This window comes from Arachis stenosperma, chromosome 4 (assembly GCF_014773155.1).
Source record: "Arachis stenosperma cultivar V10309 chromosome 4, arast.V10309.gnm1.PFL2, whole genome shotgun sequence".
NCBI lineage: Eukaryota > Viridiplantae > Streptophyta > Magnoliopsida > Fabales > Fabaceae > Arachis > Arachis stenosperma.
Genome location: NC_080380.1, coordinates 133,324,313 through 133,336,459, shown reverse-complemented (window position 1 = coordinate 133,336,459; position 12,147 = coordinate 133,324,313). Strand labels below are relative to the sequence as shown.

Sequence of the window (12,147 nt, the reverse complement as noted above, 5' to 3'; positions counted from 1 at the left end):
CGCAAGGTTCCTCCTATGGCAAGCTGTATGTAAAGTGTCACCCTTGTCAATGACTACTTCCCATCCTCTCAGTGAAAATGGTCCAAATGCTCTGTCACAGCACGGCTAATCATCTGTCGGTTCTCGATCATGTCTGAATAAGATCCATTGATCCTTTTGCATCTGTCACTACGCCCAATAATCGCAAGTTTGAAGCTTGTCACAGCCATTCAATCCCAGAATCCTACTCGGAATACCACAGACAAGGTTTGGACTTTCTGGATTCTCATGAATGCTGCCAATAGATTCTAGCTTATACCACGAAGATTCTGATTAAGGAATCTAAGAGATACTCATTCAATCTGATGTAGAACGGAGGTGGTTGTCAGGCACACGTTCATGGATTGAGGAAGGTGATGAGTGTCACAGATCATCACCTTCTTCATAGTGAAGCGCAAATGAACATCTTAGATAGGAGCAAGCGTGTTTGAATAGAAAACAGAAGTAATTGCATTAATTCATCGAGACGCTGCAGAGCTCCTCACCCCCAACAATGGAGTTTAGAGACTCATGCCGTCAAAAGGTATATAATTCAGATCTAAAATGTCATGAGATACAAAATAAGTCTCTAAAAGTTGTTTAAATACTAAACTAGTAACCTAGGTTTATATAAAATGAGTAAACTAAGATAATTGGTGCAGAAATCCACTTCTGGGGCCCACTTGGTGTGTGCTGGGGTTGAGACTTAAACTTCTCACGTGCGTGGGCTATTTTTGGAGTTGAACACCAGGTTGTAACCTGTTTCTGGCGTTGAACTCCAACTTGCAACTTGTTTCTGGCGCTGAACGCCAGACTGCAACATGGAACTAGCGTTGAACGATAGTCAACGCCAGTTTACGTCGTCTATCTTCGTGCAAAGTATGAAGTATTATATATTGCGGGAAAGCCCTGGATGTCTACTTTCCAACTCAATTGAGAGCGGGCCAATTGGATTCTTGTAGCTCCAAAAAATCCATTCCGAGTGCAGGGAGGTCAGAATCCAACAGCATCAGCAGTCCTTTTTCAGCCTAGATCAGATTTTTGCTCAGCTCCCTCAATTTAAGCCAGAAAATACATGAAATCACAGAAAAATACACAAACTCATAGTAAAGTCCAGAAATATAAATTTTGCCTAAAAGCTAATAAAAATATACTAAAAACTAACTAAAACATACTAAAATCTACATGAAATTACCCCCAAAAAGCGTATAAAATATCCGCTCATCACAACACCAAACTTAAACTGTTGCTTGCCCCCAAGGAACTAGATAAATAAAAGAGGATAAGAAGAAATCAAGAAGCAAAAATATCTCAGAGTTTTAAGTGAAGCTCAGATTCTAATTAGATGAGTGGGGCTAGTAGCTTTTTGCTTCCAAACAGTTTTGGCATCTCACTTTATCCTTTGAAATTCAGAAGGATTGGCATCCATAGGAACTCAGAATTCAGATAGTATTATTGATTCTCCTAGTTTAGTATGTTGACTCTTGAACACAGCTACTTTATGAGTCTTGGCCGTGGCCCTGAGCACTTTGTTTTCCAGTATTATCACCGGATACATAAATGCCACAGACACATAACTGGGTGAATCTTTTCAGATTGTGACTTAGCTTTGCTAGAGTCTCCAATTAGAGGTGTCCAGAGTTCTTAAGCACACTCTTTTGCTTTGATTCACGACTTTAACCACTCAGTCTCAAGCTTTTCACTTGGATCTGCATGCCACAAGCACATGGTTAGAGACAGCTTGATTTAGCCGCTTAGGCCTGGATTTATTTCCTTGGGCCCTCCTATCCATTGATGCTCAAAGCCTTGGATCCTTTTCACCCTTGCCTTTTGGTTTTAAGGGTTGTTGGCTTTTTCTTTTTCTTTATCTAATGATTCCTCTTTTTTTCTCACTGCTTTTTCTTGCTTCAAGAATCAATTTTATGATTTTTCATATCAGCAATAATATTTCTCTTGTTCATCATTCTTTCAAGAGCCAACAATTTTAACATTCATGAACTTTAATATAAAAAATATGCACTGTTCAAGCATTCATTTGGAAGACAAAAAGTATTGCCACCACATATAAATAATTAGAATTTTCCTTATTAAGAACTCGAAAAAAATATTGCCTCTTTATTCTAAAAATCTACTATTTTATTCATATTTGATGATGATGAGAAAAATAAATTATAGCTTAATTGGAGATAAAATCAAAATAGAGATACTAATTACTACTACTAATATATAACTTCTAAGGTAAATTCCTAATAAGAACAGTTATCACAGAGTTAAGGCAAAGATTAGAACTCAACAACCTTTATTTTGAGAGGTGGATGCTCCTTTAATCTGTGGGGTGCTTGGCCCTTCAAGAGACAACTTCTGACGCTTCAGTTCTCTCATTTCACGCCCTTGCTTTTCTTGTTCCTTAAGCAGTTTGCAAATCATGCTATTTTGATTTTGCTGTTCTTCTTTTAATTGCTCCATAGCTTCTTGCAAATTGGTGACAGATGCTTCAAGGCGCTCCCAGTATTCAATTTGAGGGATTTTCGGGAGGAATTCCTGTGCTTTCCTCTTGATGGGGTCATCCTGCACTTGTTGTTTTTCTATTGATATTTTGGTGATTGGTCGCTCGACTGAGATATATTCAGTTATTCCCATCTTCACTCCAGCATCTTTACATAGCATAGAGATTAAGCATGGATAAGCCAATTTGGCATCTTTGGAGTTTTTGTTTGCAATTTTGTAAAATTCACACGAAATCAGCTGATGAACTTTCACTTCTCTTCCTAACATAATGCAATGGATCATCACTGCTCTTTTAATGGTGACTTCAGAGCGGTTGCTAGTGGGCAGTATAGAACGCCCAATGAAGTCCAACCAGCCTCTGGCGACTGGTTTGAACTCTTCTCTCTTGAGTTGATTTGGGACGCCCTTGGTGCTGGTGGTCCACCTGGTTCCAGGGAGGCATATGTCCTCTAGAATCTTGTCCAGGCCCTTATTTGTTCTCATCATTATCCTATTAAAGGAGTCTGGGTCATCTTTCAGCTGAGGTAGCTTAAAGATCTCCCTGATTTTGCCAGGGTGGATGTGAACAATCTTTCCTCTGACCAAGGTCCGATAGTCATAGAGGGCAGTTCCAGATATTCTCTGCCTGTCTGTTTGCCACAGATTAGCATAGAATTCCTGAACCATGTTTCTTCCCATCTTTGTTTCAGGATTAGCTAGGACTTCCCAGTTCCTATTTCGAATTTGCTCTTGGATCTTCGGATATTCGTCTTCTTTCAGATCGAATTTAACTTCCGGGATCACTGATCTTAGACCCATTATTTTGTAGTAATGGTCTGAATATTCTTTGGTTAAGAACTTCCCTTGATTCCAAAGTGGTTTTGGAATACTCTTTTTCTTGCCTCTTAGAGTGGGTTGTTTTCCTTTAGGAGCCATGATCTTAGTGGGTATGGTTTAGTGATCACGGATAAACACACCAAACTTAGAGGTTTGCTTGTCCTCAAGCAAAAGAAAGGAAATGAGAGGGATAGAAGGAGAGCTAGTATCGAATGGTGGATTAGAGGAGGGAGGCCGAATGTGGATTTAAAGGGGGGTCGGTTTTCGAAAATTTTGAGAAAGGATAAGATAGAAGATATGATTTGTAAAAGATAAATATGATAGGAAAAAGATGTAATTGAAAATTGAAAAGATATAAAAGATATTTGAAAAAGATAAATTTGTTTTGAAAAAGATATTGTGAAGATTTGAAAAAGATATTTATGAGTTGAAAAGATTTTAAGAAGGAAAAGATATAGATTTGTTTTGAAAAAGATTTGAAAATAAGTTGAAGAGGATTTTTAAAAAAACAAGTTTATGAATTAAGATATATTTGATATCTTTGAAAAGGGATTTTAGAAATTAGGGTTTTTAGAAATCAAGGATGGAAACATGGGAAATGAAAAAAATTGAAGTGAAACGAATTTACCTCCTCCCCACAATCCTGGCGTTAAACGCCCAAACGCTGCATGTTTTGGGCGTTTAACACACATTTGTAGCTTCTCCTGGGCGTTCAATGCCCAGCTGTTGCTTCTAGCTGGCGTTGAATGCCAGGAACTCCTTTGTCACTGGGCGTTTTTCTGAACGCCTAGGACGTTGTAAATCTGGCGTTAAACGCCCAGAAGGTGCTTCTTTCTGGCGTTCAACGCCCAGAAGATGCTTCTTTTTGGTGTTCAACGCCCAGAAGATGCTTCCTTCTGGCGTTTAACACTCAGATGGCTATCTCTACTTGTGTTGAACGCCCAGTAGATGCTTCTTTTGGGCGTTGAACGCCCAAAACAGCTCTTACTGGCTTTTTCGCACCAGTGAGCTTCTTTTTGCTGTTTTATTTTTCTGAATCCTTTTGTAACTCTGTGAACTAAAGCAGTTGCTATTTTACCTTAAAGATAATTGACATGACTTATAAAAATCAATTAATTAACAAATAAGTTTTGTAAATGGCTAGGTTGCCTTCCAGCAAGCGCTTCTTTATTGTCTTTAGCTGGACTATTACTGAGCTTTAATCAAGTCTCAGTTTTGAGCATTCTTGCTCAAAATTGCTTTCAAGATAATGTTTGACTCTCTGTCCATTAACAATGAACTTTTTGTTAGAATCATTATCCTGAAGCTCTACGTAACCATATGGTGACACACTTGTAATCACATATGGTCCTCTCCACCGGAATTTCAATTTCCCGGGGAATAATCTGAGCCTAGAATTAAACAGCAGAACTTTCTGCCCTGGCTCAGAGAATCTGGATGACAACTTCTTATCATGCCATCTGGATACGTAATCCACTGCCACCAGAATATAAGTGTTTGAGTATGATGGTGGGAAAGGCCCCATGAAGTCAATACCCCATACATCAAACAACTCAATCTCCAAGATCCTTTGTTGAGGCATGGGATAACTGTGAGGTAGATTGCCAGATCTTTGGCAACTGTCACAATTAAATACAAATACTCGGGAGTCTTTATAGAGAGTAGGCCAATAGAAGCCACATTGGAGGACTCTTGTGGCTGTTTGCTCACTTCCAAAATGTCCTCCATACTGTGATCCATGGCAGTGCCAGAGGATCTTATGTGCTTCTTCTTTAGGCACACATCTACGGATTACTCCGTCTGCACATCTCTTGAAGAGATATGGTTCATCCCAAAGATAGTACTTTGCATCCGTGATCAATTTCTTTAATTGCTGCCTACTATATTCTTTGGGTATGAATCTTACTGCCTTGTAGTTTGCAATGTCTGCAAACCATGGCACTTCCTGGATGGCAAAGATTTGCTCATCCGAAAAGTTTTCAGAGATCTCAGTAAGAGGGAGGGACGCCCCTTCTACTGGTTCTATGCGGGACAGGTGATCTGCTACTTGATTCTCTGTCCCTTTTCTGTCTCTTATTTCTATATCAAACTCTTGCAGAAGCAACACCCATCTGATGAGTCTGGGTTTTGAATCCTGCTTTGTGAGTAGATATTTAAGAGCAGCATGGTCAGTGTACACAATCACTTTTGATCCTACTAAATAAGATCTAAACTTGTCAATGGCGTAAACCACTGCAAGTAATTCTTTTTCTGTGGTTGTGTAGTTCTTCTGTGCGTTATTTAAAACACGACTGGCATAGTAAATGACGTGCAGAAGCTTGTCATGCCTTTGTCCCAACACTGCACCAATGGCATGGTCACTGGCATCACACATTAATTCAAATGGTAATGTCCAATCTGGTGTAGAGATGACTGGTGTTGTGACCAGTTTAGCTTTCGAGGTCTCAAACGCCTGCAGACACTCCTTATCAAAGATAAATGGCGTGTCAGCAGCTAGCAGATTACTCAGAGGTTTGGTGATTTTTGAAAAATCTTTTATAAACCTCCTATAGAATCCTGCATGCTCTAGAAAGCTTCTAATTGCCTTAACATTGGCAGGTGGTGGTAATTTTTCAATTACCTCTACCTTAGCTTGATCTACCTCTATTCCCTTGTTCGAAATTTTGTGCCCACAATTCCTTCAGTCACCATAAAGTGACATTTCTCCCAGTTTAAAACCAGGTTAGTCTCTTGGTACCTCTTTAGAACAAGTGCTAGATGTTCAAGACAGGAGCTGAATGAGTCTCCAAATACTGAAAAGTCATCCATGAAGACTTCCAGAAATTTTTCCACCATATCAGAGAAAATGGAGATCATGCACCTCTGAAAGGTTGCAGGTGCATTGCACAGACCAAAGGGCATCCTTCTGTATGCAAATACTCTCGATGGACATGTGAATGTTGTTTTCTATTGATCTTGGGGATCTACTGCAATTTGATTATAACCTGAATATCCATCCAGGAAGCAGTAGTATTCATGACCTGCTAGTCTTTCTAGCATTTGGTCTATGAATGGTAAAGGAAAATGATCCTTTCTGGTAGCTGTATTGAGTCTTCTGTAATCAATACACATACGACACCCTGTAACTGTTCTTGTAGGAACTAGTTCATTTTTTTCATTATGGACCACTGTCATACCACCCTTCTTAGGGACGACTTGGACAGGGCTAACCCAGAGGCTATCAGAAATGGGATAAATAATCCCAGCCTCTAGTAATTTAGTGACCTCCTTCTGCACCACCTCCTTCATGGCTGGATTCAGCCGCCTCTGTGGTTGAACCACTGGCTTAGCATCACCCTCCAATAGGATCTTGTGCATGCATCTGGCTGGGCTAATGCCCTTAAGATCACTAATGGACCATCCAAGAGCTATCTTGTGTGTCCTTAGCACTTGAATTAGTGCTTCCTCTTCCTGTGGCTCTAAGGTAGAGCTTATGATTACAGGAAAGGTATCACCTTCTCCCAGAAATGCATATTTCAGGGATGGCGGTAATGGTTTGAGCTCGGGTTTAGGAGGTTTCTCCTCTTCTTGAGGAATTTTCAGAGGTTCTATTATTCTCTCTGTTTCCTCCAGATCAGGCTGAACATCTTTAAAGATATCCTCTAGCCCTGATTTGAAACTCTCAGCCATATTGACCTCTTTTACCATAGAGTCAATAATATCGATGCTCATACAGTCATTTTGGGTGTCTGGATGCTGCATAGCTTTGATAACATTCAACTTAAACTCGTCCTCATTGACTCTCAGGGTCACTTCCCCTTTTTGGACGTCAATGAGGGTTCGTCCAGTTGCTAGGAAAGGTCTTCCTAGAATGAGAGTTGCACTCTTGTGTTCCTCCATTTCCAGCACCACAAAGTCAGTGGGAAAGGCAAATGGCCCAACCTTGACAATCATGTCTTCAATTATGCCTGACGGGTATTTAATGGAGCCATCAGCAAGTTAGAGACATATCCGGGTTGGTTTAACTTCATCAGTCAACCCAAGCTTTTTTATAGTAGCTGCAAGTATTATATTAATACTTGCCCCAAGATTACATAGAGCTTGCTTGGTACAAGTACCTTCTAATGTGCATGGTATCATAAAGCTTCCCGGATCCTTAAGCTTCTCAGGTAAGCTTTTCAGAATGACTGCACTGCATTCTTCAGTGAGGTAAACTTTCTCAGTTTCCCTCCAATCCTTCTTATGACCTAAGATCTTTTTCATGAACTTAGCATAAGAGGGTATTTGCTCAAGGGCCTCTGCAAACGGAATCTTTATTTCAAGAGCCCTGAGATAGTCTGCAAAGCGGATAAATTGCTTATCCTTTTCCGCTTGGCGAAGTTTCTAAGGATAAGGCATTTTGGCTTTATATTCCTCAACCTTAGTTGCTGTAGGTTTATTGCCTACAGATGTGGGTTGAGAAGCCTTTTTAGAGTGGCTGCTGATGAGCGGATAATTTATACGCTTTTTGGCATTGTTTTTAGGTAGTTTTTAGTAGGATCTAGTTACTTTTAGGGATGTTTTCATTAGTTTTATGCTAAATTTATATTTCTGGACTTTACTATGAGTTTGTGTGTTTTTTTGTGATTTTAGGTATTTTTCGGCTGAAATTGAGGAACCTGAGCAAAACTCTGATAGGAGGCTGACAAAGGACTATTGATGTTGTTGGAATCTAACCTCCCTGTACTCGAAATGGACTTTTTGGAGCTACAGAAATCCAAATGGCGCGCTCTCAACGACGTTGGAAAGTAGACATCCAGAGCTTTCCAGCAATATGTAATAGTCCATACTTTATTCGTGATTAGATGACGTAAACTGGCACTCAACGCCAGTTCCATGCTGCATTCTGGAGTCAAATGCCAGAAACACGTCACGAACCATAGTTGAACACCCAAAACACGTTACAACTTGACGTTCAACTCCAAAAGAAGCCTCAGCTCGTGTAACATTCAAGCTCAGCCTAAACATACACCAAGTGGGCCCCAGAAGTGGATTTATGCATTAATTACTTACTTCTATAAACCATAGTAGCTAGTTTAGTATAAATAGAACTTTTTACTAGTGTATTAGACATCTTTGGTCTCAGTTTTATTCTATTATTCATCTTAGGAGACTATTGATCACGTTTTGGGGGCTGGCCATTCAGCCATGCCTGAACCTTCATCACTTATGTATTTTCAACGGTGGAGTTTCTACACACCATAGATTAAGGGTGTGGAGCTCTGCTGTACCTCGAGTTTTAATGCAATTACTACTATTTTCTATTCAATTCGACTTATACCTATTCTAAGATATTTATTGCACTTCACCATGATGAATGTGATGATCCGTGACACTCATCATCATTCTCACCTATGAACGCGTGACTGACAACCACTTCCGTTCTACCTTAGACCGGGCGCATATCTATTGGATTCTTTAATCAGAATCTTCGTGGTATAAGCTAGAATTGATGGCGGCATTCATGGGAATCCGGAAAGTCTAACCTTGTCTGTGGTATTTCGAGTAGGATTCCGGGATTGACTGACTGTGACGAGCTTCAAACTCGCGATTGTTGGGCGTGATGACAAACGCAAAAGAATCAAGGGATTCTATTCCGACATGATCGAGAACCGACAGATGATTAGCCATGCTGTGACAGAGCATTTGGACCTTTTTCACTGAGAGGATGGGATGTAGCCATTGACAACGGTGATGCCCTACATACAGCTTGCGATAGAAAGGAGTGACAAATATTTGATAAAAGCAGTAGGAAAGCAGAGATTCAGAAGGAACACAACACCTCCATACACTTGTCTGAAATTCCCGCCATTGAATTACATGAGTAACTCTATCCTATTTTATTCCTTCGCGTATACTATAATTTCTTAATACAGTTGAATCCGCCTGACTGGGATTTACAAGATGACCATAGCTTGCTTCATACCAACAATCTCTGTGGGATCGACCTTTACTCACGTAAGGTATTACTTGGACGACCCAATACACTTGCTGGTTAGTTGTGCGGAGTTGTGACAAAGTGTGATTCATGTTTGAGAGCGCTACTAAGTTTATTGGCGCCATTGTTGATGATCACAATTTCGCCTACCAAGTTTTTAGCGCCGTTGCTAGGGATTGTTCGAGTATGGACAACTGACAGTTCATCTTGTTACTCAAATTAGGTAATTTTCTTTTTATTTTCTTTTCAAAAAAGTTTTCAAAAATCTTTCAAAATTTTTTCTTTATTTTCGTTTTTCTAAAGAATATTTTTTGAAAAAATAATAAAATTACAAAAAAATAATAAAATCATAAAAATAAAAAATATTTTGTGATTCTTGTTTGAGTTTAGTGTCAATTTTTAAGCTTGGTGTCAATTGCATGTTTTAAAAATTTCTTGCATTTTTTGAAAATTCATGCATTCATAGTATTCTTCATGATCTTCAAGTTGTTCTTTGTAAGTCTTCTTGTTTGATCTTGATGTTTTCTTATTTTGTGTCTTTTTTGTTTCTCATGTGCATTTTTGCATTCATAGTGTCTAAGCATTAAAGATTTCTAAGTTTGGTATCTTGCATGTTTTCTTTGCATCAAAAATTTTTCAAAAATATGTTCTTGATGTTCATCATGATCTTCAAAGTGTTCTTGGTGTTCATCTTGACATTCATAGTGTTCTTGCATGCATCATGTGTTTTGATCCAAAATTTTCATGTTTTGGGTCATATTTGTGTTTTTCTCTCTCTTCATAAAAAATTTCAAAAATCAAAAAAATATCTTTTCCTTAATTTGCTCATAATTTTCGAAAACTTGAGTTGACTTAGCCAAAAATCTTTTTAAAATAAGTTGTTTCTTACAAGTCAAGTCAAATTTTCAAATTTAAAAATCTTATCTTTTTAAAACCTTTTTCAAAAATTAAATATTTTTCAATTTTTTTATTTTCGAATTTTTTAAAAATTTATTTTCAAAATCTTTTTCTTATCTTTATTTCAAAATTTTGAAAACTTTACCAACAATTAATGTGATTGATTAAAAAATTTTAAGTTGTTACTTTCTTGTTAAGAAAGGTTCAATCTTTAAATTCTAGAATCATATCTTTTAGTTTCTTGTTAGTCAAGTAATCAAATTTAATTTTAAAAATTAAATCTTTTTCAATCATATCTTTTTATCATATCTTTTTTTTTTAAATTTTATCTTTTTCAAAAATTTGATTTCAAAATATCTTATCTAACTTCTTATCTTCTTATCTTTTTAAATTTGATTTTAATATCTTTTCCAACTAACTAATTAAATTTTTGTTTGTTTCTTATCTTTTTCAAAACCACCTAACTACTTTTCCCTCTCTACTTTTTGAAAATATCTCATCCCTTTTTCAAAATTCTTTTTAAATTAACTAATTGTTTTAAATTTTAATTTTAATTCTATCTCACCTTTAATTTTTGAAAATCATTAACTCCTTTTCAAAATTAATTTTTGAATTCTCTCTCTCATCTTCTTCTATTTATTTATTTATTTATTTACTAACACTTCTCTTCACCTCTCTTCATCTCAAATCACTACCCCTATCCTTACCCTTGTGTTTGGATTCTCCTTTCTTTATTCTCTTCTTCTTCTACTAATAATAAGGAACCTCTTTACTGTGACATAGAGGATTCCTCTTCTTTTTCTATTCTCTTCTCTTTCATATGAGCAGGAACAAGGAAAAAGGCATTCTTGTTGAAGCTGATCCAGAACCTGAAAGGACTCTGAAGAGGAAACTAAGAGAAGCTAAATTACAACAATCCAGAGGTAACCTTTCTGAAATTTTTGAACAAGAGAAGGAGATGGCAGTTGAACCCAACAACAATAATGCAAGGAGGATGCTTGGTGATTTTACTAAACCCACGTCCAAGTTTGATGGAAGAAGCATCTCAATTCCTGTCATTGGAGCAAACAATTTTGAGCTGAAACCTCAATTAGTTCCTCTAATGCAACAGAACTGCAAGTTTCATGGACTTCCATCTGAAGATCCTTACCAGTTTTTAACTGAGTTCTTGCAGATTTGTGAGACTGTTAAGATGAATGGAGTAGATCCTGAAATCTACAGGCTCATGCTTTTCCCTTTTGCTGTAAGAGACAGAGCTAGAACATGGTTGGACTCACAACCTAAAGATAGCATGGACTCCTGGGATAAGCTGGTCACGGCCTTCTTGGATAAATTCTTTCCTCCTCAAAAGCTGAGCAAGCTTAGAGTGGATGTTCAGACCTTCAAACAAAAAGATGGTGAATCCCTCTATGAAGCCTGGGAAAGATACAAGCAGATGACCAAAAAGTGTCATTCTGACATGTTTTCAGAGTGGACCATATTAGATATATTCTATTATGGTCTATTTGAGTTTTCCAAGATGTCATTGGACCACTCTGCAGGTGGATCCATTCACCTAAAAAAATGCCTGCAGAAGCTCAGGAACTTATTGACATGGTTGCAAATAACCAATTCATGTACACTTCTGAGAGAAATTTCGTGAATAATGGGACGCCTCAGAGGAAGGGAGTTCTTGAAATTGATGCTCTGAATGCCATATTGGCTCAGAACAAAGTGTTGATCAACAAGTCAACATGATTTCTCAAAGTCTGAATGGATAGCAAAATGCATCCAACGATACTAAAGAGGCATCTTCTGAAGAAGAAGTTTATGATCCTGAAAACCCTGCAATGGCAGAGGTAAATTATATGGGTGAACCTTATGGAAACACCTATAATTCATCATGGAGAAATCATCCAAATTTCTCATGGAAGGATCAACAAAAGCCTCAACAAGGCTTTAATAATGGTGGA

General features: G+C 37.9%; 1 non-coding gene across 1 annotated transcript; it reads right to left on the bottom strand.

Moving 5' to 3' along the window:
• Positions 1 to 11,552: 11,552 nt before the first annotated feature.
• Positions 11,553 to 11,656, bottom strand: LOC130978242 (small nucleolar RNA R71). Its single transcript, XR_009085896.1, has one exon. It is a non-coding gene; the product is annotated as a small nucleolar RNA R71 (small nucleolar RNA).
• Between the last annotated feature and the right edge of the window lie 491 nt (positions 11,657 to 12,147).